We start from the raw sequence: 11,922 nt of genomic DNA on the forward strand, positions 1-11,922 counted from the left end.
CACACACACACACACACACACACACACACACACACAAAGATCTTAACATGAATCCTGCTTACCATGTGCAAGGTGCATGCAAACAATTACCATTTCACTTGCAGGTTCACTCTCTCTTCTTCTCCTTACGCTTCCCTATGTGACTTCTCTTCCCAGGTGCCAACCAGAAGCAACCTCAAGCATTGTGAACACCGAAAGGACTTCTCCGATGAATCACTGACAAGCTGCACAGAGAAAGCTACGAGACTGAGGGCGCGCAAGACGGCTGACGAAGGAACATTGAACGTGGTATGTACGATCATCCAGGCACCAATAGGTGTCCACATGTCAGTGACATATATTTAATGCAATAGTAGCTCGTAAGATGTCTGAATGGAGGATATTGTCTATTAAGGGTGTCAAATCTGTATGTTTCATACATGCTGATATACGATGCCATTGATATGTGCCATGTTGCATTTATGAACCCACTGTTTAACAGACTGCACCATATTGATTGTTGTGGAGGTCTGGGGGCCAGAGGAAACGCTATTAAAGATTAAAGGGTCAGGTGATGTGAAGGTGGTATTCCGAGTCATCAGACACCAGCGGCTTCAGTTACAGGCTGTAATGTCCGCCCGTCAAGCAGATTAGCCTGCTTGATTTATTTATTAACTGATTTCATGTCCTGCCATTTCCTACACTGACCGACTGACTGACTGACTGGCTGACTGGCTGCATACATGGCTCATGCTTCACAGGTGAACTTCAAAGGAAGGGAAAGATTAGGATGCTGCTTGGTGTCCACTTACACTTCACACAGTCTGTAGTGACAGGCATGTACTGCAAAGCTATAAGCTCATAAGGGAAATGCTTTGCTGTCTGTCTGCATTTGGAACAAAAAAGTTTATAAAGTGTGGTTAGACTAACATTTTCAGTAAAAAAAAAAAAGGATGATGCTTCACCACCAATACGATAAAGGTCAGGATATGTTTAAAACTCAACAAAAGTTTCAAGCTGTTTTCAACTAGACCTGAGGATTTTAAGGGGCAACATCGTCCTTTTATGCTTTGAGTGTGGATATTGTAAAGATGATCAACTGTATGTAAGACAGTCTTTAACCAATCGGAACAATTGTTAACAGACTTCAAACACCATGTTAATCAAAACCCATGATCTATATTTTCTGAAGCTGGATTAATGAAAACTGAAGAGAGAGACCTGATGGTGTACTAGAGTATAACAGGCTCCATTCAAGACAGCCATTCTTTAAACTGATACAGCACCCATATAATGTGAGTATAATAGAACCACCGTATTACAAGGCCTATCTGGGACACATCTCTGTACAGACTGGCTGTCTGTGTCTTATCTGAAGTGACAAACTTGCGGTTCTAATTGTTATCTTCACACTAATAGAGTGGATGTTTTGAAATCATTTGGTTGGATGGATAAAGGCTTGGTAATTCCCCCATGCTTACTGTCTGTGTCAGGGCTTATCTGAAGGAGATAGCTGGGTTCTGGAGAAAGATCGGCAGCGTGCAGGAGGTGGAAAGTTTGCAGTGATTCAAATAGGAGGCAGCGTTCATGTTGCACAGACATGGAAGAACTCTTTTGAGCACTGATTACTTAATATTATTATTATTTGGGCGGTTACTGAACATTCAAAAATCTAATTTTGCTTAAAATAAAAGTCATACTGAGTGGACCGATTTGCCTTTTCTGTCTTTTTTGATGTGGCATGCACAGGACACAACAAAAACATAAACTTTGGCCGCTGGATTTAGCTGTCTAATGTCGGCTAAAGATGCTTAACGTGCTCTCCGTTGGTTCATTAGTTAAACACACATTGCCCATCATCTTCCTCTAGTGGTCCTCTCTGAGCAGTTAATTGTGCGTCCACTCTATCGGGGCTGGCGCGATAATAAAGCATTAAGAGCCGTGCCTCTTTCATTAAAGTAGAGTTGGGAAATGTGAGCCCGCCCCCTTTCAGGAGTCACAAAAAAAGAGAAAAAAATCGATTATTTCTCCTCGCACTGGGAGAGGAGAGGGTTTGGGGAAAGACTCGGTCAGGATTGTGGGGAGGAACAGAAAAAGCCTCTCAACATCACCATCACGCTCCAAAGACCAGCAGTATAGACGAACAGCACCACCTACAACATCGCCGCTCCACCGGGTCCCTCTCCGCTCACCGGCACCTCGCACGCAGACCAGGCGAAGCGTCCTTGGCGCCTCCTGAGCCGACACTGTCCGATCAGAGAGCGAGAGAGAAAGAGAGAGAGAGAGAGAGAGAGAGAGAGAGAGAGAGAGAGAGAGAGAGAGAGAGAGAGAGAGAGTAGTTGTCTCTGACATTATAGAGTCTCCTACCACGTACTGTATGTTACTTTTTTCCCCCTCCCGGCGACGTCCTCAGCTTAGTTGCGCTCCTGGATTTTAAGTGCGTCTTGGCCAAGTCCGTCCCCGTCAAGCAGCAGCTCCAACCTTCCTGTCAATCGGCCGGACCAAACAACCGGCGGACCGCTTGTTCTATCTTTCACTTCACCCGGACAAGATTTCATGCGATATAAAGTAAGTGCCACGCACACACTCACTTGCAAAACATCCACCAGACACACTGAATCTGTATTTTTACTCTTCCAGAGGGAAAGTTGAGGGTTTATTTAGATGCGCGCTTCCCTCCTCAACAAAGTACAGTAACTGCGTCTATTGATTTGTTGTGACCCTGATCGACTTATGCCGGCGACAACCATGTCGTATAATTACAGGCTGGCATTATGGTCTATTTGGAGAGTCAATGTCTGTCTCGTGTTTTAGGTAGTGTCACCGTTGTGTCAACCTTTCTCATGTCCACATGCAGGCGCATTGCCCCACTGAATACGCTGACCTCCTAAATAGAACATAAGACACTATGTTCTTCTTGTTTTGCGTTATGGGATGACAGGAAAAGTTACATTGCTGGTTTAAAATGTAGGCTATTGTTGTGTACAATTTTACAAAATAATAGGATAAGAAACTTAAAAAAAACTTAGAGACAATGGAAAATACGTAAAAATACTTGCAAGTTCAGAAGTTTTTAAATTTCAGTAATTCACGCAGAATACAAGGACGCTCACTACACATAAGATGGCCTTTCTTTGTGAATAAGTAATTATTTACCAGCGGTTTGAACGCACTACACTGAGGTGCACTAATAATCACAATTATCCTGTTATTACACATTAAATCAGAATAACCTGTACATAGGCAACTTTCATAAATATGTTATAGAAATACTAAATGATGTAAACATGATTCATCTCCAAACTACAATAAAGAAGAACACAGTTTGGTACACTTCTTTAAACGTTAATTCACGCAGACCAGAGATACAGTGATAACAGTTCTGTAAATCAGTGTTTGGCGTGTTCAGGCTAAACTGTAATTTCTTCTCCGGGACAATGTGACTGATATTGTTTAGACTTATTTCAGCCAGAATTATATATTTATACAGTGAATTTAGTTCAGTTCCCTTTGGCTCAATTGAACCTGTTGCAGTGAGAGCATTAATAATCCACCATCATTAACCTGTGGCAACTTTTACAGGTTGCAGCTTTAGAAATCCAATTGGATTTATTTGTTTTGTAAGTAAAGTGTGGCTACGAGGCCCACTGATGAAATGTGAAGATGAACTACTGATGGTTATGAAATTTAACATGACTACAACACCCTTCATTATAATTTAGAAAGATTTTGAAACGGACTTTGTGCATTTAACTCTCATTCATTAATTTAAACATGCACGTTAATATCCATACCCATATGCAGGAATTTTATTAATGAAATCAATACAGACAATTTAAAAAGTTAAAATAATGTGATTAATGTAGAGATAGCAGTTTCTCTAAAATGAATAAAAGTGATATAATATTCACAGCACATTTTGAGATACATAGGAGCTAATACATTTGAAATTGTCAAATAGTAAGATATTTTGAAGGCAAGTTACATTTTTAGAGTGATAAAGTGTTGCTGTCTACACCATATCAACCTAATTTGTGACTCTGTTAAAAGCATACTGCATACACTCACTTACTTACTGCTTGATTGCATTTCAAAGTTAGTTCAATTTGGAAAAAGGATGCAACCTATATAAAGTATTTGCAACATTTGAGGTACATTTTAAAATTTTCAGAAGACGGAATCGTGTATGCTGATCTATGTTGGGATGTAAATTGTTAACTCCTGAAAAAAATATATAAAAGTGTATTAGTCTTTAAAAAGATTTTACACATGACCTTCCCTCTTCTGCCGATCGTCAATGAAGTTGTTCTGTGTGGCCTGTCTGGCCTGTTGCTCTCTTGGGATTTAGCGTTAGGTTAATCCGCTCAGAGGAAGGTGAGCGCTCGCATGTGGACCCATGATTACACACAGAGGACTATGTCAGCCAAGCTCTGTAATCTCAGAGACCCTGTACACAAACAGACACACACACACACACACACACACACACACACACACACACACACATATGCAGTTGCACGCAAACTCACAAATGCCTTGGCAAAAGCATGGTCTGCCTCCTTTCTCTCTTTCTCTTACTGGTACACACACACACACACACTCTCACACACACATACACACACTCACTCACACACACACACACACACACACACACACACACACACACACACACACACACACAGTGACACCCACACTATATGGCCTGCGCTGCTTTCATTTCTCTTATTCTCTTAAGACCTCTCCCTCTTGACAAATCATTTGGGATTTTGGGCGCTGATTCACAAAACCAACATTGACAACAAACTCTTACCCCTTCACACAGAGCGGGATTAGGAGGCCACGTGTCCCTGTGATTGGCTAGAGCATTGAGCCGATTGTCAGAGCACTTTGCTGTACACCAGGGGCTCAGTAGAGCTTTAGTTAAGTGAAGGGAAGGGTCACTGTGTGCGCCTTGGTCAGGGTTTTGCTATGTGTTTAAAAAGTGCTCAGACAAAGTCAGCACAGGATGGGCTGATGCTTATATCTTTAATCATAAATGTCTAATATAATACCCATTAATAAGTTATGTAAAATCAGTGCCATCAAGCCTGCACCAATTCTTTTTTTTTTAAGGAGTAAAGTACACATTTAATACTGTACAGAAGGCACACACAAGATTCCCTCCTTCTATGAAAACATTCTTAATGAAAACATCAGAAGCATTTATGTTTAAGCAAATAATTTAATGGCCCCTTTTGCTATGCTTTAATGTTTTTTTTTTCTTCACTAATGGCTTCAAATATTTTGGAAGGGGTTTGGAGAGTTTGCTCAGTTAAACGTCAGTAAAACCCTCATTTGCAGATTGCAGGTTGGCAAGATCTGCAGGTAGATATTGAAGGACTGTAATTGGACTATATACCCCTTGGGCTCAAATAAGAAGGTAATATAAGAGTCAATTGTAGAGAATGATATTTACTTCATATATAAAGAACATATCATATCTTAAACTGTCAAGAGACATCCCTGTATATCCTGTAAATAATGCATCATACTTTGGTTTACGTCCTTCCAAATAAATGTTACAGAGAACAGCTAAAATTTAGATGTGATAGAATAAAGATAACCTCTCTTTTTATTCAATTTATGACTTTTGAAAAAGTATTTAATCACCTTTTTTCTTGCCTATAAGCAGATGACAATACTTAAGTTTTATAATAACTCAAGAGCTTGTTGTATTCTTGTTTGTTGTACAAGGCAGGTGTTCCCTCTTTTGCTACACAGGAGGAAAAGTCTCTCATTGGTTTTCTTACATTTTTATAGCAGTAATGAAAAGTGTAGGGCTCAACCTTACCATGTGTTTATTTACTCATTTTCAACAGATCTCCCTTTCTTTGTCCTAACTGTTGTGCATGTTAGAAATGTTTACCCAAATGTTTCTTTGCCTTACAAGCACTGTTGGTATATCTTCATAAGAGCTGCAATTACTCACAAAACTTAAAAATAATAATAATCCAAAGTAAATAACACAGTCCTTGAATGGTTCATGGTGGATTGAATGCATATATTTGAATATGTCCTGGATTTTGCATAATGATGCTAAGTCTTCTGTCTCTATCTAGTAATTAGTGGTGACGTTCAGCAACTTTCTCTGTATGCTGTAAGTGGATGGGGGTGTATGGGGTTTGTTCACTGGGGTGTTAAAGATCACAGAGGAATATATCAGCCTTTGATGTTTAATTGTATTGTAAAATACACTTTAGAATATTTCTGCAAAAAGGAGACTTCTGGCTGTGCTGTGCTTTGTGTTTGCTGTTTCTTTGTGTGTTTGTCTGTCAGTATGTGCTGTGTGTCTGGGAGGTGTGTGTGTGTGTGTGTGTGTGTCTGTCTGGGTCTGTTTGCGCGTTGAAATGTTTGTGCTTTTTTGTTTTTTTGTCTGAGTTTTGTGAGGTTGTCGCTGGTGTATATTCAAATGAAAATGCGTGTATTTCTTTTTCTCCTTTATTCTCACACTGAAGAGGGTAGAGTTTGATGTCTGGGATGATGGAGCAGTCTGGAAAACAGTGTCAGTGTGAGGGCTGAAAAGGCAAACTGAGAAGACAGATGCACAGACAGACAGCGAAAGACACACAGAGAGAGAAAACAGATAGAAATGCAGGCTATTTGAGCTTAAGAGCCTCCTTATTGAGCAGAGCGACAGAATATTCGGCCTCTGATCAGGTATCCTTTATTAAAGAATGATGCTTTCGTGATGTCATGCCAAACACGCTGATCTAGATGAACAGGATGTCCTGCCTTCTTCTTCCTGTTTCCTGTTTCCTGCACGGCCTGTTGGTCATTATGGCAGCAGCTGCCTGCTGGGTGGTCTTTTCTTAGTAGTGCTGACCACACAATCATATCGTCAGCTGTAGCCCACCTAAAGAGACACCCGAAAAACCTCACCATACTTGATCCCTGCTCCTTGAAATATTTGGACAGGGAGAGAGTCCTGGGAGGCAGTGAAGGCAGAAGGAGTGGAGGGAGCAGAGGACTTTGAATGATAAGACAGAGAGAAACATTTAGAGTAGACCAGAGGTTGGATTTCTTTGTCTAAACATTGGATGGTTCAGATCAGGCAGAATCTCTCAGCCTCAAGCCTTAAATCTGAAAATGTGAGTTAAATGAACTTGTTTATAAATGAGTTCATTACCTTCCCTCCCGGGCACTTACTTTAGTTGCCTTCCTGTGTGATTTTTAATCTTTATTCAGTATCAGTGTAACAGACAGAACCCAGGCAGCCTAGTCTGTAATACCACATAAAGCGTATATCTGTAATACCTGCTCGAAACACGTGGTAAATCTTTTTAGTGAGTTTTAGGTGTTAGTTTGAGGGAGAAGTGTTTGCTGTCCATGTGCATACATCTGGCGACAGAAACCATGTTCCATCATGAAACACAGTACCTGACCTGTGAACGGTGAGGGGCAACTTCTTACCCCCTAATATATTTTCAGAGAGAGACCCCTTCACCATCTCCCTTTAGTGTGGCATTTGGACTACACCCAATGCCAAAAAAAAGGGGGAAAAAGAGGTGTGGTGAAGGGGGGAGAGAGTGAGAAAAAAAATATCTAGAAATGTTTTCCAGTGGCTGTAATTTATCTTTGTCAGAATTGCAACATAGCCGAGTCATTCTGCAACATAGTCTAGTGAGACGCACAGAGGTAGCTCTGTGCCTTGGTCTCACACAAGCTCACATCCATCTGAAACCCCCTGCTCACTCGGCTGCCACAATCTCTGCCGCTGCCGCCACTGCTGCCACTGACGCTGTTCCCCATCCAAGCTGCTGCAGAGCTTCACATTGCTGTTGCGTATTTTTAGCGTATTTTGTGTTCACACTAGATTCAGAGGAAGAAAGAGTCAAATTTTACCGAGTCAGGCTGTTGTTTGATGTCACTCTTGTAATGAAACAATCAAACTAAATTGACACTAATAGGCAGCGCGATTGATAAATCTATCTCCTTTTTCTACGCTAAGAAAGAATATTACAGTCCTAAATGCAATGCTTTTTTTCATTTTAGAGTCACAGATATTTGGGCAAAGTCTGTAGCATCAGGAGGTTCAACTCCAAGGGGACCGTGCTGTTGAAAATGCTGTTAACACCATCTAAGTCGAGAAACAGCTATAAAAGAATCCACGCTCGGTGCTCTCTCTCCTCTACAAAGCACGCAGCTTAACCAGGCGCTGTCCTGCCAAAGTCCACACCAGTGTTACTTTCCACTGTCATCTGTGCCATTCCCACACCAAAGGCCAGCCTGTACAAGAATGCACAGCACAGGACTGTTCCGAACACTTCAATTACTCTACTGACCAAAAAAAGTCAGGAGAAAGCAGGGCAGAGAAATGAAGAAAAAGAAAAGCGGTGATGCTGCTACATGTAGAAATTTGAAAAAGAAAGATAAAAATGAATTGTGCTCAAACCTTCAGCTAAAGTTCATCTAAAATGAAAGTTAATAACACACAACAACATACAGCAATATAAAGTGCCCCTGAGGGTGGAGCAATGCCCCCCCCCCCCCCCCCCCCCCCCCCCCCCACACACACACACACAGAGCCCTTTTCTCTTTCTCTGTCAATTCTTTTTTCTACTTTTTTTTCTGCGTCCCGGCTCCTTCTGCCCCGTGATGTATGGCTTTTTCCTACAGTGGCTCTTCCAAAGTGCAGCTCGTGATGTCATTAATTTTATTCATACTTTATGGATGCTCTGTCTGAAAAAAACGAGAGGGACGATATGAGGAGAGAGAGAGGAAGATAGAGGAAAAAAGAAAGGCAGTGAGAGAGAGAAAGAAAGAGAGAGAGAGAGAGATGAGATGGTGTTGCGGAAGGAGATTTTCAGTGCAGTTGCATGTATAATGAATGAGGGGGCACTTTGTTTGAAACTCCAGCCCAGTGCTTCACTTCAAGGTTTGCTGGGCAGAGTGGGGCCTTGTGATCTCACACCAGCCACTCTCTTTATCCTGCCAATAGATGCTTTCACCTGGCACTGTGGTTCGACCCAGTGGAAAAACAAATAACCTTGTGTGTATAAGTGAAACACACACAGAAGGGGAGAGAGAGAGAGAGCACTGACAATGGAGCAAGGGGTTGGGTGGAAAGGTTGAGGAGCGGGTGAGAGAGGAAAGAGGTGAGTTTGTATAACAGCAGCAGTGCAATGACGCCCAGACGATACTGAGGAGAATACTGGCACCCGGCCCACACTTCCTAAATAGTGCTCTCTACAGAAATAGCTCAGCCTTGATATTGACTTTTGTCTGGTGTGTGTGTGTGTGTGTGTGTGTGTGTGTATGTGTTCACATTTGAGCACAGGAGGACAGAGATGGTTTCATTGTCTAGTGAGGAGTTTTTCACTTTATTAGTATCTGTTGTTAATTCTTGTACAGTGTTGTTGGATATTTTTCCCTATGCGTGTGTTTGTGTGTGACCATTTAAGTGTGTGAGTAAAGGAGCCAGGCGCCTTCATTATTTGGGATAAAAATGGCCCTCCGTCTTATTTTTGGCCCTGTGCTGGACTCATGGTTTTATAAATAGCTGAGGAAGTGCAGGGGGATACCTGTCGTAGCTCCAGCCTCCCTCCAGCAGAGTCCCAGTGCCTCCACGTCACATCTATCCACCGCCGGCCCACTCCGGACTACAGCAGAACAGCCCCCTCGGGGCCCAGCAAACAGGAAGGGACTCAAATTGAGGGTGTCAGTCTCTGGAGAAAAACACAAAAGGGCTTGCAGTTCAGCATGAGCCGCCTAGCTGACACTGTTGGATATGGTAAAGTGTAGATTTAAAAAAATGCAAGTTAATTTCTCTTCTTAAATACTTAATACAGTATCAGTCTGTAAGGGGAGCGTCAAGATGGCAACACAATAGAATGTCTTCAAAATGAGAATTGTGGTTTTTTTACACCCTGTACGAGACTAAGGTCATAGGGTGGTTTTCTCTGCCATCTGTATGCCAAAGCTTGTTAATTTCCTTTCTGCGTCTCTCAGGCATATGCCATGTTAACAGCACTGAAAGTGTTAGCTTTCACTCTTTGCGTCAATGTACACTGTTGCCCTCCCAATCTGCTCTCACTTTCTGACGGAATGATCCGGCTCCACATTTTTGAGGATATAATCAGTGTTTAGGAATGATGGAGCGCTCAATAAAAAAAATAAATGTGGATAAACTATTGCTTTACTGACAATGATGTTTAAGGCTAGAATTGACTGATAATAGTCTGTTTATTTTATACCATCGCATTTATTTTTGAAAAGGTTCAGATCATCAAGGGTCAAACTGATATTAAACTAATGTCTCAATTATGTGGGCGGATAACAGTCCTGTTGTTTATTCTTCTCATCCTTTACTGGGCATCATATTCCTTCTTTGAACCATCTAATTATTTGGTCTTGACTCTACATTATCACCCAGAGACGCTCTTTCATCTGTTTAACTGTCATCCAGCACATGTGGAGTCTGTCTAGAAAGTGGACATGTTAAGCCTGTAATTCCATTAAACGTGAGCATTATCCCTGTTGCATCCTAGCCTACAATATTGTTCACCCTCTAATAGAGTGGCACTCTACATCTTGGCCCCTAATAACAAAGGGCCCAATAATCATATTAAGAATGGGACAGAAAAAAGAGATAAGAGACAGCAAGAGAGATTGAGAAATTTTTGAAAAGCTTTACTGCCCTTGGTGGACTGTCTCTTTACATGGCGAAAGATAAATTATTCCTTTTTTTTTAACGTGCTTTTTTCCCCTCTTTCACTGTGAAGGGAATTGTGCTGCCTGTTATTAATGTGCTTTTGACAGCTTAATTTGATAAGCGGGCTACTCGTTAAAGAAGCCTTGGATTGTTCTCATAGAAAGAACACGCTTTTTTTCCTTCCCATGTTCTTCAAAATGCTGCCGCAGAGTCTGTCTATGACCCAGTTCTGAGAGATGGTCGAAAACAAGGAAGAGCAGTGCAAAATCCACAGGGAAAAGAACGGAGAGAAGGCAAGAGGGTGGCGGGAGTAGGAGAGAGAAAGATATAGTGAGAAGGGATACTATAAGTAAGAAAGGCACTTGTGGGAAGTTGACTCAAATGCTTTTCTTTCTTCTCTCTCCCTCTCGCCTCCTCCTCACTCTTCCGCCTCCTGTACTGATCAGCCTACCTTCTTGTGCTCCTCTTTCCTGTACCCTAATCGGAAGAGAAACGCTAGGAAACGATAACGGGGATTAGCTTCCACTGCTCGCCAGCTCCCCCTTGGTTAAGTACACGTGTAATGAGTTGTTTATTTGGGATAATGCACAGTAGGTGCAGCAGAAGACCAGAGCTGCCCTCACCTCCCTCATCCGCTGCTTACACACACGCACGCACACACACACAGACACCAGAAATACGCACATCAAGAATAACACATGCAGTAACACAGCAATGTACATGGCACATAAGCGGTGTGAACATTGACATGGGCAGGTATGTGCAAATACATACATTCACACACTCAACCCTCTCACAAACACACCCACCCATGCAAATTCCCACACACAGCTGTGATGCAGGTCACTTGCTGTGCAGGGTTGTATAGAGGGAGAAAAACAGAGAGTTTGGAGTTGAAGGGGTGGAGGGGGGGGTGACGTTCTCAGGCCTTCCTTGGGTCATAGGGCCAGGGGATTTTTCTCAGGGTGAAGAGAAGGGGAAGAAATTGAATGATATGAGAAAAAATGAAGGGAAGGAACCAAGAGAAAGAAAAGGGATATGTTGTGCCCGCTAGTCTGCGCGTGTCCGATGATCTTGTGTGCATGCGCGCCAAGTTTGTGTGTATGCACATGAAGTGGAAAAAGCTGTTGCCTTGTGGAGGGGACGTGCTCTGCTATCATTAGTTTGGGGGGTGGGGGGTGGGGGGTGAGTAGGAGGGGGCAGGCGAGGTTATGTGAACGGTGCAGCTGTGCTCGCAGCAGAGGGATTTGAGT

At 42.2% G+C, this 11,922-nt stretch overlaps 1 protein-coding gene across 11 annotated transcripts in view; it reads left to right on the forward strand.

Annotated features, from left to right (window-relative positions):
- Positions 1–11,922, forward strand: part of mef2cb (myocyte enhancer factor 2cb) — a 73,611-nt gene that overhangs the window by 8,206 nt on the left and 53,483 nt on the right. For 10 of the 11 annotated variants that reach the window (XM_032517156.1, XM_032517157.1, XM_032517161.1 and 7 more), the window contains one exon: positions 157–288. The gene's annotated coding sequence lies outside the window, so the exon portion shown is untranslated. Of the gene's footprint in view, positions 1–156; positions 289–2,024; positions 2,548–11,922 lie in introns of those variants that run through there. The other variant, XM_032517153.1, reaches the window with a different exon arrangement.

Source organism: Etheostoma spectabile, chromosome 5 (genome assembly GCF_008692095.1).
Source record: "Etheostoma spectabile isolate EspeVRDwgs_2016 chromosome 5, UIUC_Espe_1.0, whole genome shotgun sequence".
Lineage (NCBI taxonomy): Eukaryota > Metazoa > Chordata > Actinopteri > Perciformes > Percidae > Etheostoma > Etheostoma spectabile.